Below are 22,757 nucleotides of genomic sequence, written 5' to 3'. Positions count from 1 at the left end.
AGAAGTGAAGGAGGAGGATGTAATGTTTGCAGAATGAGTAATTAGCACAAATAAATTCCCTGCATAGTCAAAACGAAGAAATTATTTACTTGCTGCAATATGGAGATGGGAAGATAAAAGTTTCTCTTTTCTTCTCTCATCTCCATCACTTCACATTTTCTGACCCAGACAATATGTATACTTTTCCAGACAGATTGCGCTACATACACACACACACACACACACACACACACACACACACACACACACACACACACACACACGTGTGTGTGTGTGTGTGTGTGTGTGTGTGTGTGCAAATAAGTTTGCACTTTATTGTTCACATCTAAATTACTTTTCGTAAGAGGTGAAAGACGAGAGAGAGAGAGAGAGAGAGAGAGAGAGAGAGAGAGAGAGAGAGAGAGAGAGAGAGAGAGAGAAAGAGACAGACAGAGACATACAGACAGACAGACAGAGAGAATTAATCCTACACTAAGACTTACTCACCCCCCAAAAAAAGAGATCTGGGTGTGGAAAATTAATCCAAGGAAAAATTAGTTCGAGGCAAGTTTTGGGGCCGTGAAGAGATTTGTCGAAGGAGGCGCCGCAGAGGGATGAGCACCGGGGAGATGGATGTGTTCAGGTGTGACCCCGACAAGGTGGGCGTGTTACAGGGCGGTCTTTATCGTCTGCGGTGACCCCTTCGTCTGCCTCGGTTTGCCCTTGGCCCCACAGTGTTATCTCCAGACTGTCCATCAAGCTCTGTCCTTTTCCTCTTCCTCCTTCTTCTCCTTTCTCGTCTCTCGTGTCTCGTGTCTCGTGTTTATCCCTCCCTCCCGCTCTCTCTCTCTCTCTCTCTCTCCCTCCCTCTTTCTCACTTACCCTACTACTCCACTTTCACTCTATTTCTCACTTTCTCTCTCCTTCCTCTGTTTTCTCCTTTCTCTTTATCTCTTTCCTCCCTCGCTCTCTTTCTCTCTCCTTCCTTCCGCCTTTCTGTTTTATCACTACGTCATTCTCCCTTATGTCTCACTATTCCACCTCCCTCATCCTTTCTTTTATTTTTTATGAAGTTTCAATACATTTTTTTTTCTCTTTCCCGTAGCCGTCTAATCATCTCTCTCTCTCTCTCTCTCTCTCTCTCTCTCTCTCTCTCTCTCTCTCTCTCTCTCTCTCTCTCTCTCTCTCTCTCTCTCTCTCTCTCTCTCTCTCTCTCTCTCTCTCTAAATGATTTTCCCTACGTAATAATTTCCTTAGTCAATCTTTCCCTCCTGTTCATGTGAGACTTTAATTACGTTATCAAGATGAAGGGTTCCTCAGCGGGTTGTCTTATTCACTTACTGAGAAATTCCATAACTGATCCACTGACAGACTGTTTGTTCCTTTGGTTGGGAGCCTCTCGTGATATTAATACAGTACTACATTTTTCTACACTTACTGTCGAGTCATAAAAGAAATAGGTAACTAGAAAAAAATAACACATGATACTGAGCTTAGAATGACGCAGGAAAATAGCTTCACACTCGTAGGTAAAAAAGGAATATGAGTAAAAAGATAATCGTTTCTCCTACCACACAAAAAAGTAAGGTGAAAACGCCCACTCCTTAAGCCTCTCCTTGGTAAAGAATCTCCGACCGAGAGCTCGAGGAGAGAAAAAAAAGGAACACGTATACACACAAACGCCATGAGTCTTCACCCTCCGCTCATCACGAACACAAATTAACACCTGGCGCTCGGCTCCTCACCTTCCCCGTCAAATGAAGCAACGCAACCTGAGAGAAACCCAAATGGAGGCAAGAACAAACACGCTCCCTCTCCGCACCCGGCCCGGAACACGAGTAGACCCCGATCATTCTTGGCCGGTGAATAAAAATGACACATGACTGTTGAAAATAAATGGTAAGAAAAAAAAAAGTCAGCACTAATCCCGCCCCACTTCTGAGCATTTAAGCAGTAGTGAGTCGCAGACCAAACAGTGAACTCCGGCGCGCCTGTGTATGCAAATCAGAAGGTGGGTGGGTGAGTTTGCCTTTTCATCAGCACCGCGTCGCCAGCCCCGCGATCCCTCTTGGGAGACAGAGAACCTTTCCAGCGGGAGAGTTTGGGTGTTAAAAAGCCGGTGTCAAATTGTTGGTTTAAGAGGATGAACCCACAACTCCACCAATCTAGCAACTGTTGTTCGAGTGTGTTTACCTATGCCACAGACGGCGTGACTGAGAGAAAAAAAGGGAAAGGGAGAAAGAGTAAGTTTGTATGTGTGTGAGAGGGATTAGTTAACGACGGAGAGAGGGGGAGGAGGAGTGAGTGGGGGTGGTGGTGGGAAGACAGACGCCGAGGAGGAAAGAGAGAGAAAGCGAGCTTGTGTGAAGAAGGGGTAAGTTAGGAGAGGAAGGAAGGGAGGAGAGGGAATGGGCATAAAAGGGCGTGGAAGGTGTGAAGGGTTAGGGAAGGTGAGAACTGTGCGGGGAGATTATAGGAGCGTGAGGAAGGAAGTGGCGAGAGAAGAGAGTGAGAAGTCCTGGAGGATGTGAAACTTGGAGGAGATGCGAGAAGTGCAGGGTGTGAAGTGAGGGAGGCAAGGAGGGATGAAAGGTGCGAGGAAGGAAGGCTGAGAGGTGTAGACAGAGGCGTGAGGGAAGGTAAGGTGCGCGTAGGGAGAGGCAGGGGTCGAGAGGCGAGGAGAGGACAGCAAGTATGGGAGAGGAGGAAGGGTGAGGGCGTGAAGGACGGGGAAGGTGAGAGGCGAACCAGTACGGAGGTGCTTTGAGGTGTTGTATTTACCAACATATACTCAATTACTCTGTAGTACCCACACATGTTCCACCAGACGAGTTAACATAAAAAAATGAGGTAAATTACAAAAGCCAACAAACTCAGACGAGGTAGCTGATATTCACTTTATCATCCATACACATATATTTATCCAGCCTTCTTTATAAGCTTCCTAGTGGCTCGGTATTTACAACCCGATTACTGTGTCTATTTCACTCATCTATCACTTTGTCTGAGAGTCAATTTACTCTTATTAATTTTTTTTTTTTATATCAAATTACTAGTCCTGTATTACTATCCTTGTCACATCCCTACATTATGTCCATGCATGTTCCGTCACATTGTACCTATAGCTACGTATGTTCCATCAACTAACATATTCGCTGTACACTGAAGGAAAACAGCAAATCGTGAATGTCACAGAAAGAGTCATACTTCATACGTTCCATTACCAAACATGAACGAACATCTTGTATTAAACATATAGAAGAAAATCTCGAACGTCTTCAAAGTGGAACCATGCGTGCTTTGGGATCCGAGGGTCTCCAAGCGCAGCGCACGGGTACGAATCCTGTCCACGGTCCGAGTGTAGGTTGGGCTTCCTCACTTGGGGCAACGGTTTCCTAACGGGTGGGCTTTGAGATAGGAGGTACCCAAAAAGTATCCCCTTTAGCTCATAAATTCCCGTGAAAAAGCTCACATGGTATAAAAAAAAGATCAATAATTAAATCAAAGCGCCCTGATACTTCTTTTTTTCATTCTTTCCACTTAGGTTACTTTGCAAGGACATTGTTCACTCCTTTTTTTGTCTTTCCTTTTTTTAATCTAGAGTTACAATTAAAAGCTTTGCAATTTTAATCTTCAGCAGAGTGGGAAGCAATTCGATTAAGTGTGTGTGTGTGTGTGTGTGTGTGTGTGTGTGTGTGTGTGTGTGTGTGTGTGTGTGTGTGTGTGTGTGTGTGTGTGTGTGTGTGTGTGTGTTTCATTATACAATTTAACCCATAGAGCATACACGCCCCTACACTGCAAGTCATTCACATATTCTGACTGACTAGTTACTGAGAATCTTTGCAGAGACACAAAATAAAACATCTAAATTTCCTCCATGAAAAGAAGTTAGAACAGCAATTCATTAACATTACTTTTTTTTTCAAATTAAAGCATCACTCATCCTTCCCGCTACTCGAACAGAAAAGCTTGCCTCGTTTACCCTTCGCATTCATTTACAGCCGTGCGTCACGATAACTCACACGCCGCGCATCCGTGTTAAATACAAGGTCGGCTCACTAAATCTTGCTTCGTTGGGCTGCTTCCTCGGGCAAAGGATTAACTGTGTAATTCTCTTCTGAACCCTTTCCACAGTCTTCATCCCTTTTTAATGGTGCAGTGAGCAATGCCTTTCTCAAATCCCCGTCATTGTTTTCGTTCACGAGAAATGAAATGTAGCTCTAAGTTTAAATATTTTTTTTAAGCTTATCATTTAAGTGATATTCGAGATTCTGGAGAAATACATATTAAGAATAACAAGAAGAGAAAGAATAGAGAGCTTTGACATGATAAATTCATAGTCATCACAAAGGAAAACTACTTCATTAGGGTTGTGATCGAATCAATCCATTTAGTTATCTCTCTACATACAAATAAACATAACGATGGCAAGGAACACTCCAACTCAGCTGCCGGCTGTCGACAACTCACGTTGCCTAATATATAGAAAAAGCAAATACTGCGAACATGAAATAGAAAACTTGCTCATAAATATATCCAGGGAGCAAGGTGGTGCATTCCACGCCAGGCCTCGCCCCAGCGCCACGCCTTGACATCCACTGAGGAGAGGCGACACAGAGTTACAGTAACTTTACCTCTGAATTCTACTCCATAAAAGGGAGGAAAGTTTTAGGATAAAGTTTATCTTCAGGTTTTTATTCTTCATCCCCCAAGAGAACAAGCCAAGCGGTCCTCCGGGGGATGTCAATGTTCATGCTAATGTACTCAATGTAATTCCAGTTCTTCCTCCACGAGTAATTTTGTAATGCAAATAACCATAATGGAGCTTAAGAAATTGACTTAGTATACTACGAGTTTGGTGAGGTTGCCAGAGGTGTGTGTGTGTGTGTGTGTGTGTGTGTGTGTGTGTGTGTGTGTGTGTGTGTGTGTGTGTGTGTGTGTGTGTGTGTGTGTGTGTGTGTGTGTGTGTGTGTGTGTGTGTGTGTGTGTGTGTGTGTGTGTGTGAGAGAGAGAGAGAGAGAGAGAGAGAGAGAGAGAGAGAGAGAGAGAGAGAGAGAGAGAGAGAGAGAGAGAGACGGGAGGCATATCAAAGATCAATACTAAGGGACAGGTATACGCGGCGAGAAAGACAGCCACAGACGGATGAGTGCAGAGGTAAACAGACAAAACAGAAAGATGGTGACAGAGTAAACTAAACTGAACACCTCGCACAAAACTCGCCTTGGAAGCCATTCATAGCAAAGTCAATAGCGAAAAAAAAAAGAAAAAAAAGAAAGTGAAGAATAAAAGAAACCTAGACAGGAAGGAGGAAAAAAACACACAAGGGAAAGGAAGGCGGTGCAGGAGACAATGGAGTTTTTTTTATCTTTTTTCTTTTTAACTAACCAACCCCCCAAAAATGTAGGTACACATGTGCTTGCTACTGTTCTTACTGTTCTCATTGTTATTCCTGTTGTTTTTGATAGCGATAATGATGATGATGATAATGATGACACTTGACTTTCTGCGGAACAAAATCTGATATGTCTATGATGCAAGTAATTCCTATACATATGTTTTTGTTTTTTCTGCCTTATATATTTGCGAGTATATATTATGTTATTATCTTTATTATTATGAGAGCATTCATAGAAGTCACCCTTTATTCCCGTCATAATGCAATGGCTTCACACTGGATGTCATGTACATATTTCATTTATCACTCCCCATGACTCTTCTATACCATCCTATCCATTTCCCTTTGTCGTCCTCCCACTCACCCCTCGGCCTCCTTGCCCCTCCCCGCCCAGGCTGTGGCCAGGGACAGGTGGGCTGGAGGGCTCGCCTGCCTGTTCTACCGACAAAAGATTTTTTTCCTTGATTTTTTTTTTTTTGTGCCTTCAGCGCTGTTTCTTTTTATTTCCTCACGAAAGACCGTAAGCGAAGAAAGGCTGGAAGGAATAGGACAGGATGGAGGGGGATAAGAGTGGGGTGGAAAGGAGGGGAATTGGAGACAGGCGGGGGATGTTAAGAGGAAGGAGGGGCGTGAAGGGAAGGAGAGACAGGAGGACGCGGGTAAAGGAGGTGAGTCATACAGAGTCCAGCTATTTCTCCAGTTCCTGTGAAAGGACTAAGGCTTTGCTAGTAGAGGACCAGGACTTTCAAAGGTTTCATTCCAGGAATCCAATTAAAGTAAACATGAAACTGGGCTGTAATTATACGAAATGGGTTTATTGTTTTATACAGATCACCATCAAAGAGAAGGAAAAGCCCTCACAGGTGAAAGGCGGCGTCCCTGTGAGACAGCGCGCGGCTCACCGGCAGCCACCCAATCACGAAAAGATTAGAATGACGTCCATGACAAGTAGCACACCAGTAATCCCTCCCAGTTTGGTTTGACCTCTGTCTCGTGTCTTGACGTGCATGAGCGCAATAAAACTGCGAGTTAACCATTACTAAGTTCAACTACAAACATTTTCTTTTCGATGCATTAAAATTATAGTATTTGTACTTTTCTTAGCCTAACGAGCGCCTTCACAGGATGAAGAATGAATATCAGCTATGCTCTGATAAAGGACAAGCATCATCTTGTGGGCACAGCAGAGTCCCTTCCGCAACAAACACTCACGTCACCAAACGTTTCAGGAAAATCAACGTGTTGGTCATTGATGTGCGACGTCTATTCAGTAACAGATGTACCATCAAACTTTACTTACAAGGGAGTCTCATTATCAGCTCAGCCACACGATGTAGAATAACTAACATTCAGGACACATTTTTAGTATCGAGGGAACTGCAGGGACTGGTTAGATAGCAAATGAAAAAGAAAGGAACGCTCAGGGAACACGATCAGGGCTCTCGTTAGTGACGGTGAGAGAAAGGCTGGCAACACTTCCACCGTACTTTGTTTCAAAAGGCTACACGAGGCACTTCCAGTGAGTGTATCAAAGGATGGAAAAGGCTAGCAGGAACAGAGACATGGTGCAGGCACAAGAGCACTTCAAGCAAACAGGATCGAATGTACTATGGCAAAAAAAAAACCACCTCCATGGTCGCAACACTGACCGCAGCACTAATTAAAAAGAAAGTTAAATACACTGGAAGGTTTGAATTCATGTTGATAAAGAATATAAATAATATAACAATAGATGTACCCATTATGACAATTCAAGAGAACAGAACTGCAATCAACAAAGCCTTCCTCCTCGTAAAGCTTGGAGGAAAATCATACATATGAAAAATAAAAAAAATGAAAATGAACATATCCATCAAAGTCAATACAGTATTCTTTAATGTTTTATCACCATCAACCACAACAACGAAACAGAAGGAAAATTCACATCCCATCTGTCCCTCAGCCCCTCACCCTGCTTCCCCAACCCCCGCTTTCCTCGCGAAGTACAAAGTGACAGTACAAATGGACCAGTTCCTTTGGCGTAGTAAGGAATAGGAAAGGCGAGAGACTGGTGGTGGAGAGAGGGCAAGAAGAAAAGGACAACGACTTGGAGGCTGGAGGAGAGAGAGAGAGAGAGAGAGAGAGAGAGAGAGAGAGAGAGAGAGAGAGAGAGAGAGAGAGAGAGAGAGAGAGAGAGAGAGAGAGAGAGAGAGAGAGAGAGAGAGAGAGAGAGAGAGAGAGAGAGAGAGAGAGAGAGAGAATCCTGACACACAAACATAAGGCAAGGACAGAAAAAAAACAAAAGAGAGAGAGAGAGAGAGAGAGAGAGAGAGAGAGAGAGAGAGAGAGAGAGAGAGAGAGAAAGGACAGCAACACAGGGAGGAAGACTGGCAGGGAAAGAAAAGGAAGAGGAGGCGAAGCTTCAGAACGATTCAATAAATTCAAGCCAAATTCAGTCGTTCCTTCCAGCATAGTAATGACGGGAGGAGAGGGAGGCATTTTTGAAGCTACTGTATGGCGATGGGAAACAGCGATGGGTTACTAAGGATGATGGGAGGCGCGTCAGTGAAGGGACGGAATGGGAGAGGAGAGGGGAAAGGGATAGAGCAAAGGATGGAGGAAGGGAGGAGAGACGACTGATTAAGCGATGGGTAGGGTCGGTAGGCAAGGGTAGGTAATGGTTTATGAGGGAGGGTGATGGGTGGGTGGGCAGGGAAGGTGAAGTAGTAAGGGTGGGTGGTGATGGTGGGTGTAGATGATAGGGGAGACGGGATGGGAAAAGCTTGATATATTAGGTAGCTGAGAAGGTGATGAGCGAAAGTGGCGAAGATAATAAGAACTTTGCTTTTAGAGTTACGAGAGAGAGAGAGAGAGAGAGAGAGAGAGAGAGAGAGAGAGAGAGAGAGAGAGAGAGAGAGAGAGAGAGAGATCAAGTACCCACCTAAAGTTAGAAATAGTAGACACTGGTAATGGCTGCGGTAAAGGAACAATCTGTGAGGCACGTGCTGATAATGGCTAGGTATTGCTGTGATTTTTAAGGCTCGAGTGATTTACAGATCACAAAGGTGGAGGGTTAATGAAGGACGACCAGATGATGATGATGATGATGATGATGATGATGATGATGATGATGAAGAAGAAGAAGAAGAAGAAGAAGAAGAAGAAGAAGAAGAAGAAGAAGAAGAAGAAGAAGAAGAAGAAGAAGAAGAAGAAGAAGAAGAAGAAGAAGAAGAAGAAGAAGAAGAAGAAGAAGAAGAAGAAGAAGAAGAAGAAGAAGAAGAAGAAGAAGAAGAAGAAGAAGAAGAAGAAGAAGAAGAAGAAGAAGAAGAAGAAGAAGAAGAAGAAGAAAAAAAAAGAAGAAAAAAGAAAAAAAAGAAGAAGAAGAAGAAGAAGAAGAAGAGGAGGAGGAGGAGGAGGAGGAGGAGGAGGAGGAGGAGGAGGAGGAGAAAGTAGGGAAAATAGAAACAAGAAAAGCAAACAACAACAACAACAACAACAACAACAACAACAACAGCAACAACAACAACAACAACAACAGCATTAATACCAACAACATTAACACCAACAACACCATCAACAATACAACAATACCACAACAACAATACCATCATTCCTCTCCTCGTCGTCCCCTCTCTGTCATCATCACCATCACTATCATCACCATCATCATCAGCAGCATTATCAGCCAAAACAACTTGAGCAAAACAACAACAAATATTCCTGTTAACACTTACAGAAAAAAAAACGAGGAAAACAAACATCACGCGTGACCAACCCTCTCGAAATGTAAATAGAGTACAATTAGAGGCAAGACGTCTTCACTGAGGGAGCCACCGGGGGTCCTACCGAGGAAAATAATGATGATAATGACCCTTTCCTCTCCCTCCCAACCCCAGCCAGCCACACAAACAATTACTTTAATGAACGAACGATATAGAATGACCCGACCCAAGCCGCACTGTCGGTCTCAGTCTGCCACCCACCTTGGACCCTTCACTTCCTTCCTTCTCCTCCTCCTCCTCCTCCTCCTCCTCCTCCTCCCTTTCTTCCTCTTCCTCCACTTATGACCTCACTTTAACCTGACCTGACCTTTGAAGTGAAGACAAGGAAAGAGCGACGTGAAGTGAGGCAGCAAAGGAATGTGTAGAAATAAGGACACACACACACACACACACACACACACACACACACACACACACACACACACACACACACACACACACACACACTTGAAATAAATAGATACTAACAAGAACTATTTATCCCACAATGGTTATATTATGCTTAATCAGTGGTGTTCAATTTGACTTTTCAAGGACTTCAGAATGGCCGCACATATGAGAGATGAATCCATATATATATATATGACTTTTGAACACGCTATGATACGGTAGCGCAGAATATGTTCACGATACAAAGGCAGTAAAGTGTTCGCCCGTCTGTCAGCATATCAAGTGTATGTGTTAGATAGACGCCTCGTGATATTTGAATGGATATGTGTCGACACCTTTATTTTCCTACAAACTGACCTGCACAGATTTGATACACCATCTGTTTAGAATTATTTGATACGTTTTAGTCGGTTTCTTCGTGTTATTATTTCTATTTTTCGGTCTTTACTCTACTATCTTCGTAAGATTTATAGTTACCGCTGAAAGGTGCCATTTTCGTCAGCGTTTCAAAGTGTTTTAGCGCCAATTTGGTGTGAATGTTGCCGTGATGGGTTGTAGCCACAGCGGAGAGTTTACGTATTCTTTATGGTTATGGCTTATGAAACTCAATGTTATGTTGCTGTGCTGCAATGTACTGAATATTGCCCGTCACTGGCGCTGAATGGCTTTCATATGTAACTGTTGAATTTCTAGCTGCAATTAGATATTTGGTGCATATACATTTGGTTTAACATACCCATATTCTGCGGGATAAATGCTGCTGGTCTGACCATTCTCACGTTCCCTTTGGCCTTCAAACATGTGATGACTTGTCTCATAATGATGTATAAGAAAGATACATCTTACGTATCCAGCAATATACTTTTGATTCCACAAATTGAAGGACGAAAGGACTTCTCATGACGAAGTCTATTCTGACATGACTGTATTGAATAGTTATGTTGATTTAGAATATCTTCATTTACCAACATGATCAATTGTTCAAGCAAGGCAACACAACCATTCATATAAAAGTTGTGGTTGGTATGTACACTGCGCAAGTAACTGAATAACTAGCCAAGTAATTATCGTCAAAGAACACATGAAATCCTTTAATTAGCATTTCAGGGTGCTTAATTAAACGGATGGTTATGTTAACTTGCCTTTTAATGACATATTTTTTTGTGGATTTACTCAATTAGTGATGGTTTCTGAAATCATTAAAACAAACATTTAATGAAAGTGTAGCAAGAATTCTTAAATGAATTATGAAATGTATTATTATAATTTTGATTTTCCATGGTTGTAGTGTCTTTGTTCAATAAATCTGCAGCTTACAAGAGCTATAGATGCAAAACAGCAATACTGTTTATGAGTCTTGTGTCAAATGTGCTTGTGTAAGAGACAAATGTGCTCGTGTATGAGAGAGAGAGAGAGAGAGAGAGAGAGAGAGAGAGAGAGAGAGATTTAACGACAGGCAGGCAGAAAAAGATACACAAAGACAAACAAATAAACACGCGAAAGACAGATAAAGAGCACGCGCGCTCACGAACACACACACACACACACACACACACACACACACACACACACACACACACACACACACACAGAGAGAGAGAGAGAGAGAGAGAGAGAGAGAGAGAGAGAGAGAGAGAATGCCACTCAACCCTCCACGACGAGAAGAGATCACCTTAGATAACCCTTCCTGCGAGATTACGGGACGCCCGCACGCCCACGCCGCATGCCTCCTCCCCCCCTCCCTCTACGTACAACACACACACACACACACACACACACACACACACACACACACACACACATACACAAGAAAATTCCACGTATACAGTTTCTAAGCCTCTTTGTGGGGATAAAGTGTGTTCAAGGCCCCTGAGATGTCCCAAGGAAAAGCGGAAGGGCGGGCCGCTTCGCTCATATACATACACACACACACACACACACACACACACACACACACACACACACACACACACACACACACACACACACACACACACACCGGACACAAAGAAACACATACAGCGATACTCCATTTTTTCCTCCCCTTTGCCTCCGTGGAAGCTGCCCACTTTAAATCGTTTTCTTTACCAGAGAACGCACGGCGACTACACCAAGGAAACGCAAAACACAAAACTGAAAAAAAAAAATGAGAAACAACAGCAACAAATAACATGAACACCAACAGCAAGTAACAACACCAGCATCAAGCAACATCCTTTACAATGAACGGTGGGAATGTTGGCTCTTCCTCATGAAACCAAGACAAGAGGTCACGGGAGGGACACAATAAAAGTGGCTGTTCAAAAGTCGCTAAGGTATTTTTGCTTGCGGGTTCCAATCACGTTCCCGCGGGTCAGCTGGTCTTAGCGTCAATTTATAGGTCTGAGCCTCGTCTGGTGAGTCACGCCGGGGACATACCCACTCTACACCAACACTACCCACACCCCAACCCGCCACCACGCACACACACACACACACACACTGTCCAATCTCCCTCATCCTGCCCTCAGCTTACCTACAGTATCCAACGCACACCAGCTTCGTTCGTTCTCTCTCTCTCTCTCTCTCTCTCTCTCTCTCTCTCTTGTTTCTTGTTGTTTCTTGTTGTTTTTGTTGTTGTTGTTGTTGTTGTTGTTGTTGTTGTTGTTGTTGTTGTTGTTGTGGTGGTGGTGGTGGTGGTGGTGGTGATAGTGATGGTGGTGGTTTTGCTGCTGCAGCTGTTATTGTTGTTGTTGCTACTGCAGCAGAAGTAACAGCAGCATCAGCAGCAGCAGCATCAACAGTAGTAGTAATAGTAGTAGTAGTAATAGTAATAGTCGTAGTAGTGGTAGTAGTAGTAGTAGTGGTAGTAGTAGTAGTAGTAGTAGTAGTAGTAGTAGTAGTAGTAGTAGTAGTAGTAGTAGTAGTAGTAGTAGTAGTAGTAGTATAGAGGTGCTGGTGTTTGTGGTGGTATTGGTAGTGGTGAAATAACACTAATAGTAGTAAAGGTAGTAACAGACTTTTTTTCATTTTCATTTTCTTTTCTTTTTTTTTTTTTTTTTTTTTTCCTATTGTTACACTGGAAATGGTTTGTGTTTCACAGTCCTGTGTTCAGATAATTCTCCTTAATTTTAGAAGTTCCTTTTTACGAGCCGGCAGATTAAATGTTCCAATCCAATAATCCCGGCATGTAATGTATTCTCGTTTGATTCAATCTGACTCACTCATTATATGTCTGGTGTGTGTGTGTGTGTGTGTGTGTGTGTGTGTGTGTGTGTGTGTGTGTGTGTGTGTGTGTGTGTGTGTGTGTGTGTGTGTGTGTGTGTGTTCCAGCAGTCTCTCTCCCAGGGGAGGGGTGGGGTGCCTCAACTCACCCTCTCCAGCTAATATTTAAGTAATAGACTCGAGGAGGGGAGAGGAGGGACGACCCGAGAGGCGTCCGGAGTGTCGCACTTCATCAATAATGGTCGCTGGAGGGAGGGTGGAAGGGAAGGCGAGAGGGAGAGAAAAGTCAGAAAAGGGATGGCGGGTAATAGGAAAGGGTGATAGGAGGGAGAAGGAGGGTGAGAGGGTGAGACTGCTGTGTCGTTGTGAGGGAGAGTGTTGGTGAGAGGGAGAACACCAAGAAGGAAGGCACGGCGTTAAAAGAGAAACACGGAGGGTGGAGACGAGTGAAGGGAAGCAGAGGGGGAAAGCAGGGAAGTGTCATGCACGAGAACCAAAGAGAATCCTGAAGCGAGGAGTGAGTTTCCCTCCAACCTGTTATCGGCAACGAAATCTTTATTTTTAGCCGCAGGATGTTTTTTTTTTTCTTCATTCTATTTATGTACGTATGTCTATGAATAGTTACAGACAAATTTTACTACCACAGTGTGTAGGTGTATATGAAAATATCAAACAGATATTATTTTGTGTGTGTGTGTGTTTGTATACGTGTGTGTGTGTGTGTGTGTGTGTAGATCAGTAGATGTACAGTACATTCAGTTGTTATATCTATGCGGAAATCTATAGTAATAACATAACATGAGCGAATATTTATAGCTGATACTGATACTTCGATTAGTTTTAACAGAAAGGACACAAATAAACACTCACGTAAAAATGTTGCCACGGTCTCGCCACTCATCTGAAAATAACAAAAGAAGACGTAAAGTTCGTTGCAATTTAAAGAAAGAGGAATGTTTACACTGTACATCTACCAAACTGTTGAAGTATTTACGTAAAAGATTAAATGTAGATGATGGAAATAAAAGGCTTAAGTTATTGTCGAATGCAAGAGGAAGTTATTGTATGTAGGAGGAAGTTATTGTCGAATGCAGGAGGAAGTTTTTGTCGTATGTAGGAGGATGTTATTGTCGTATGTAGGAGTAAGCTTTGATGAACTTGAGAATGTGTGGAAACTCAAGTTGATTGGACTTTGATATGGACGCAGCAGAAATTGTTGTATTAAGAAAAACATGCATGACTAAAGTGACAGAATGTAGTCGTGGTGTGGGAATCAAGAAACTTTAGAATGAAAAAAAAATGCAATAACATTAGTAACCTCTTTCCCAATGTACTTTGAAAACACACACGCACACGCACATGTACACGCACACGCACACGCACAAACACACACACACACACACACACACACACACACACACACACACACACACACACACACACACACACACACACACACACACACATTCTGTATGATGTTGTAGCAAATAGTGAAGGTGCAGGAAAAAAATTTTGGAGAATAAAACTAAATGCATAGAAGATAATGTTGCATTTGGTTTGTCAAGGAGACACACGTGTAGAATGGAATGTTATGCTTATTCATTTTATGTGACAGATTAATTGTAGTAGCACTCAACACTACACTAAACTCTATTCTGAAATAATGGAAGTGAATTAAACATTCTAAGCTGCTCTAAAATGAGTTTAAGCTTAGTATTCTGTGCGAGTAGTTGTCAAGTTGCGGAAATGAGTCATCAGCATTTTCATGAAAAGTAGAACAAATGTGAATTTTAAAGACATGTATTAAAGAAATTCATTGAATTTTTCTTTGTCTACTTTGACTCTGCGACATGGTGGCACTCCTTCCTGGTTCCACCTGTTACCTTTACTTCCTCAGAGAAACGCCTTCCACCGAGAAACGTGGCTTTGAAAAAGTTTTGGTTTCCATAACTCTAATGCCAAGAGTGCATGTACTTTTTACATCATGAACTTTCTTGTATAAACACATTGAATTGCTGCTTCCAGAGTCTTAACCCTAACAATTGCTCTCCACATTCCAGTATTATAAGAGTCATGAGATAGATGCTGTATTCATTAGCACTTTCTCGAATGGTGAGACTGAACTATCTAACTTATGTCGAAAAATACACAACAGTAATTTCAATGGTGTCCAAGACTCAAAAAATTCTGAAACTCTTTAGTTATAATGTATTTAGCCATTAAAGTATACAAGGTTGAATTGCGCTGCCAGATTTACTGAAGTGACGTCCAGTAGAGGGCAGGGTCACGTATGTCTCAGATTCTTTTGAAAACAAACAAGAGATGTTGTTAAAGAATAACTGAAGACGTGGAGAATCATTTATGTGTAAAGATCTTGTGACCTGCTTCCTGTGCCCCAAAAAATCTCCCTTTGAAATGTGTTTTACAAGCAGTCAGTGCGACATGCAGATCGAAGTCTAAGGAGCCGAGTATCTTGTGTGTGTACGATCATGAAGAACAGATTATATATATATATATATATATATATATATATATATATATATATATATATATATATATATATATATATATATATATATATATATATATATATATATATATATATATATATATATATATATATATATATATATATATATATATATATATATATATATATTGTTCTGTTCTTCATGAGCGTGCACCATGCTTTATCTCAGCAGTCAGGCGCATGTTAATGTGTGATCTAATAACAAAAATAATAATAACATCATAACCTATTATATTTATCACTATCATCAACATTAGTAGCAGCCGGCACCAACAAAGCAAAATAAAAAAAATTATTAAAAATAATATAAAACAAGGAAGCAGGCAATCATACAAGCAACAACAACAGCAACAACAACAACAACAACGACGACGACGACGATACTGCATGCAGTGGCAATAATCGAGGATGCTCATCAGTCTCGCTAATGATTCTGAATTTTAAATAATGATAATGGAAATAAATAAATATGTTAATGAGAGAGAGAGAGAGAGAGAGAGAGAGAGAGAGAGAGAGAGAGAGAGATAGAGCTTTGTATTTGCTTTTCCCATCCTGGAATACACTACTCTCACTCCACCCTATTTTACTGTCCACTTTCTCCCTCGCTCTTCTTCACTCACGCATTGCAAAACTCATCAGTACTTTCTCAAACACTTCATTCATACACCTCAGTTTACCTCCACCACGCACACTAGCAGCCTCTTTTAAGTCTTCTCCTCGTCCCTCGGGATCTCACTCAGATTAGTTATTCTGTTCCGGAGATCTTCATTTCTTGCACTTTTTCATCGAGTTTACTTCCTGGTCAAAGTTTTCTATATATATATTTTTTCTTTTATTAGTTTTTTTTTCTGTATTATATTATATAAGACAAGTGATGTATGTTTTTTTTTTTTTTTTACGTTTTCGTTCAAAGTTTGTTTTAATTCATTCGTGTCTCATACAAGTTTGTTACACTTGTTATTCATTCAAAAGCTCATATTCTCATAATTCAAGCATGTTTTATTTCATATTCTATCCAATTGGTGAGCGTTTTCTCTACAATTCTGATCTTCATAAAATAAAACAATTTTTTCTCGGGGAGCTGAGATATTCATGCAACTCTTACTCTTTGCCAGTACCAGATGGATGTGTCTCCCTTGACAACTGTTCAAACTCCCACACACAAACACGTTCATTGTGCATTAAACACACAAAACTGAAGATCAAAGAAGAATTTAAAGTTGACATTTTTTGCAAGAGTTGTACCAATTCGTTCGCTTTGAATCCAAATGGAAATATCAAATGGTATAAAGAAAAAAAAAAAATGGTAGAAAAATGTTGCGAATCTCTAAATAGATTGTGGTGGATCCCGCATGATGGGTCCGGGACCACTTTTTTTTCTTTTTTCTTTCCTTGTTTCCCCGCAGGTGCAGCAAGTCCCGGGTCAGCCTTCCCGCGGGCTCTGGAAACACAGAGATTTCAGGATTATTTGTAATTAGCGTTTCCGCGTGGCTGGAAATGTATAAGATGACATTTGCGTCTCATACAGAAGATGGTGCCGTAGCCTCCTGGCCCATCTTGGGAAGCCTACCCCTGGGCTTGAAGCGGCGCCGTGTGGGTGAAAGGAGGGTCAGATGGTCGAGATTACCATTACATTCCCCGGCACAATTACCCGTTGTCACAAGGGAAGCTTAGCATTCTCTTGCGTTGGTAATTTACCCTCGGTGCCCGCGTCCCACCGCGAAGGTAATGCGTGAAGTGAATAGCATTATAACTTACTTGCTCTTTCCGTTGCTTAAAGCATATTCCTTATTTTTTCCCTCTCTCGTTATATATTTTAGAACATAAGTACATAAATGGTGTAGTAAAGAAGCTCCGAAAAAGGACATATATTATATACATACTCCGCAAGTGCCGCTATGCAGACAGGAATTGGCTTTGAGAAGGAGGGAGAGCAGAGGAGCGAGACGGAGGCAGTGGAGGAGTGGAGGAGTGGAAGCAGGGAGGTAAAGGATGCGGTCAAACAACTCGTCATATCCTAATCCGTATTTAACATCGCCTAATGGACGGCCAGACCCTACACTCCAGCAATCAACTCTAATGATTTGGCACTTCCAGGCGCAGCGATATGTGGTAGTTGTGGCGCAGGTGTGGTGCCCGTGTGCTGCTGCTGCTGCTGCTGCTGCTGCTGCTGCAAGGATGAAGGGTGAGCATAGTGAAGGGGAGGCGCTGGTGCTCATGGTAGTAGAGGTGGCGGTGGCTATTCTTGCAGAGAGAGATGGTGGTTGAGAATTACGATGATGATGGTGAAGGTGATGTAATGGTGTTGTTAGCATGTTTTCATGATTGTTGTTGTTGCCGTTGTTGTTGTTGTTGTTGTTGTTGCTGTTGTTGATGACAGTGAAGTTAACGATGGTGGAAGTGTTCACGTCAATATAGTTTGGCAAATCTTCAAGGAAGGAAGGTTCACGTCAATGTTATGATGGCGGCAAAGTTGTTGAGAAGCTGCCAGAGTTCTTATTGATATACTCGTACGGCTGGTATCAGGGTTTTGTTGGTGGCGTTGGTAATGATCACGACTACCAAAGCCAACATCAAAACGTTGGTAGCGTTCCCAGTTATAAGGTTGCAGAATAAGCTGGAATAAGAGAGGAACTTCACAATACATGACACAACCTTAACGACCACTTTATTAAACTAGGCGCACGTGATAACGATTGAAGACGCCATAAAAAAAAAAGAAATACATGATCCGACTAGGATGGGAAATTGAAATAAAAATGTACTAAGAATAGAAAACAGCACGGATACTATCACTACACAACCTACGTGATGATAGGAAGTAGTGACATGAAAGACTGAAATCAATTTAGAAAAAAAAAAAAATTTGTTGTAGATTTCTTCTGTTCATCAAATCGCATCCTATCACTCCCTCATCACCTTCCTCTTTTCCATCATCCATGCTATCACTTTCCTCTCCCTAGTCTGCCTCTTGCCCGTCTCTTTTCTCTCTCCTCTTCACATCCACAGTCTCCCAGCTTCACCCTATCTCACCCTTTTTGTGCCTTTCTCTCTACCCTTGTCTCCCTCCCTCACTTTCTTTCCATCAGCCCCTCTCTGTATCCCAGTTCTCCATTAGTTCTCCACATCCTCCCTGACTCACCTCCTCTCTCTCCGCCCCCCACCTCTCTCTCTCTCTCTCTCTCTCTCTCTCTCTCTCTCTCTCTCTCTCTCTCTCTCTCTCTCTCTCTCTCTCTCATAGTTTGCCTTCCACGGGCCGCCGGCAGCCCCCTACCCTTCCTTGGTTTTGTCTCATCTTCTCCCGGCTCGTAATGGCCCCAAAGCACGTAAAATGTTGATGGGAAAGTGCTCAAAACCTCTGCGTTCGAACCCCTTCCTGTCCCCCCTCTCATCCCTTAACTTTTTTTTTCTTATATCTTTTTTCATGCCTTCTTTACTTTTCTCCCAATGCATTTCTTTATCGGTCAATGCCTCCCCTCTCCTCCTCCTACCCACACACCCATATTTTTTTATCCTTTGTTTCTTTTCTCGGCCTCGTCTCGTCTAGTGTGCCCCCTCCTCTACCCCCCTCACCGTCCTTCCTACTTTTTTTCTTCCTTCTTCCAGCTCGTCTTTCATCTCTCTCTCTCTCTCTCTCTCTCTCTCTCTCTCTCTCTCTCTCTCTCTCTCTCTCTCTCTCTCTCTCGTGTGTGTGTGTGTGTGTGCGTGTGCGCGTTTCGCATGTGAACACAGAAATTTCACAAGTCCACTGATAATAATTGGCACACATGACAACTTACCCTTTGCCCCTCACCCACCTTCACCCTTTGCCTCCCTTGCCTCTACTCACCGGCACCCCCTCCCTCTTCTCTCCTTGCCTTCCTTCCCTCCTTTGTGATGGAAACCTGCGCCGCGATTCAACAGAGCACTGGTGATGTGGTTCAGTGTTCCTGTGCTTCTATTGCAACGTTTTCGTCAATCTACGAGTAAAAAGCAATGTATCAGCTCTCTATTACAAGGCAGTGCGATGAACGGAGGAGGGAGGCGAGCTTTTACTATCTTTCCTTCGTCGTGCGTGTTTCTGTTTTTGTTTGTGTGTGTGTGTGTGTGTGTGTGTGTGTGTGTGTGTGTGTGTGTGTGTGTGTGTGTGTGTGTGTAAGGGTGGAAGTTGTCGGCATTCAGTTTATATCACATCTGTTTTCTTTTTCTTTTTTTTTCACGGTAAGTCTCCGTGAATGCTGCAGCGTCTGTTGAGTTCACATACTTCTTTTTGTACCTGTCTCTATCATATGTTTTCAGGTGGGTCAATGCCGCGCTTTCACACAGCTCCAGGTGGTGGTGTCGATGATGTTGTCGTCCGAGTGTGTGTGTGTGTGTGTGTGTGTGTGTGTGTGTGTGTGTGTGTGTGTGTGTGTGTGTGTGCCACGGCGGGTGTAGCGTCACTATGAAAACCACTCCGCATTGACATGGACATAATAACCATTTCTCCACTGAACTAAGCCAAACAAACCCAATAAAGATTGATAAATGAATGTATAAAGTCTAAAAAACGCCTTTGGAAATACATATGTTATTTTCAGATCAATATTACGACGTTCAAATATAGTATTGATTGTTACGAAACACGGGGTTGGAGAAAGGTATGGTGTTGATTGTAAAGATTTCCAGTTTTGAAATCCAACTAACTGCGATTTTAGATCTTCATCCGAGGCGACCTTACAACCACAACTATTGACTGGGGTAGAAGTAGCAGTAGTAGTAGTAGTAGTAGTAGTAGTAGTAGTAGTAGTGGTGGTAATAATGATAATAATAATAATAGTAATAATAATAATAATAATAATAATAATAATAATAATAATAATAATAATGATAATAATAATAATGATAATAATAATGATAATGATAATAATAATAACAATAATAACGCTTACGGAAATGTGTACACATGCACAACGTAAGTATACGTATACACAGAAAGCGCAACACAAACTCTCTCTCTCTCTCTCTCTCTCTCTCTCTGGATATTTATAACGACCTGCGTGCACTCTCTCCTTTTATCTGCCCTTCTACCTGTCTATTATCTTCCTCTGTCCTCGGCGTACCTGGAAAGACAACACAGCCAAACTTTAAAGCAGGTGAAATTGATAGTAAAAATCAATAAGGTCAACACAATTCGTTATATGAAACTGGCATGGATGATGAAATGGAAAGCAGAATGAAAAATCAAGAATAAAAGAGAAATCAAAATAGAGAGTGAAAAGGGAAGTGAAAAGGGAGAATAAAAAGTCTGCTTCAACACCTTCCTGCCCGAGGTGTTCTCTGACCGGCTGGTCGTGTGTCACCTGGAAGGAACAAGACCTGGACAACTTTTAGGTAAAGAGAGGCAGCCATTACCTGATGACGGGTTGGCTAGCGGCTCGGCAAGGGAAGGGAAGGGAGACGGGGAGGGAAAGGAAGCCCCCACCTGCACAGTGCTGGGGAGTGGTAGAGGAGTGGAATGACGGAGGCGGAAAGGAAGGCAGAAGGAACCGCAGGTGGATGTCATGCGCGGCCGAAGTTCAAAGGAAAGAAAAAGAAATGGGTGACAGCAGGAAAACAAGAATATGTTTTAAATCCTCATTTCATTTTCCTCGATAGTCTGAAACTAAGATCACACAATGACAATTGTTCACGTGAAGTTCTGTGTTTGATTAATGATTCACATTCCACGTACAGGGCTTCGATTGAAAAGGATATGATACACTATGATATATAACTGAATATATATATATATATATATATATATATATATATATATATATATATATATATATATATATATATATATATTTATATTTATATATATATATATATATATATATATATATATATATATATATATATATATATATATATATATATATATATATATATATATATATATATATATATATATATATATATATATATATATATATATATATATATATTGAAATTTCTGCTATCTTCTACCACTATTTTCATGCCAACTGCTATTCTGATCTTGCTAATAGCTAGCCTTCCTCCTTTCGTGGCCTCGCCGCACAAAACCATTGTCCCGTCCCTATTCTATCTACCTCTTTTATGTAAGATTTAACTAATATTTTAAATCATTCACTCGTTTTTCTGGAAAACTATGGAACCTCCTACCTGCATCGATATTTCCATTTCTTATGACTTAAATCAATTTAAGATGGAGATTTCAAGACACTGCACTATATGGGGACCGGAACCTCAGTGGGCCTCTTTAGCTTTTCGGTTTCCCTTGGTCGGTATCCTTCTTACATAACAAAATGTTATATATATATATATATATATATATATATATATATATATATATATATATATATATATATATATATATATATATATATATATATATATATATATATATATATATATATATATATATATATATATATATATATATATATATATATATATATATATATATATATATATATATATATATATATATATATATAACAACAGAAAACAAAATAAAACAACAACAATAACAACAACAACAACATGCTGAAGTGAATTCAGAATCGATGTGAGACGTCTTCGCATTATTGCAGCAAAGGGCGCGCGGAGGATGGGGAGAAGCTGGGACACACAGTGGTGTGGTTGTGGTGCACGGCCACTACTTCTGCCCAATGTGAGTGGCACGTGCTGACTATAACCTGGCGTCAGCACTCATATTTCTGACAGGAGCGTGAGGCCGTGCAATGGAACTGTCCGTCCACACTTGAAATGCGAGAAGCGCGATATATGAGACAAAGAGAAAGAAAGTGAAGAAGGGAGAGCGCCAGGGAAACCTGAACATACGTAGGTATTCTGGAAATGATAGGAGGAAGCGTCGCAGGTGGATGGAATGCCAGGAAATGAGAGTCATGGGAGTGTTTTAGTTAAATAGTTGTTTTATGGTTCCTTTCATTCTCAACTTGTTTTAAACTGGGGTGATTAATTACTCGTACAATTGTCTTTTTATTATTTTTCTTTTTAGAAGTAAACTGAATATGTATAATACAAAAGAATAACAAAAAGCAGTTGTGATGTTTGACTTCTCGTAAGACTAATTCTCGTTGATCTGGAGGCATTTTGAATAATTATGGGTAAAAGTGTGACACAAGTAGGATATTTCAAAAATAAAAAAAATGACAAAATCTTCTGGAAAAAGAATTGCCAAAGAGAAGCAAAACACCAGAAAAAAAAAGAAAAATTATGTCAAAGACTGAGTAATTGCAAAACGAGAGAAAAATAACACAACGAAAAATAACATTACTGTTACTAAACAGTTTACATCAGAGAGAGAAAACAGACAAAAAAAAAAAACTGTAGAAGAATTCTAGCATGAAAACTGATGTAAAAGAGTGTTTGCTCGAGAGGGAGAGAGAGAAAAGGGAAGCTGAAAGAAGTGAATGGTCCCCAGTCAAAAGCCTCAGCGCCACTGTTTACAAAGCTTCCATGTTTTAGCGGGACGAGACGCGTATCCTCA

Source organism: Portunus trituberculatus, chromosome 40 (assembly GCF_017591435.1).
Source record: "Portunus trituberculatus isolate SZX2019 chromosome 40, ASM1759143v1, whole genome shotgun sequence".
Lineage (NCBI taxonomy): Eukaryota > Metazoa > Arthropoda > Malacostraca > Decapoda > Portunidae > Portunus > Portunus trituberculatus.
This window is presented reverse-complemented; position numbering follows the sequence as displayed.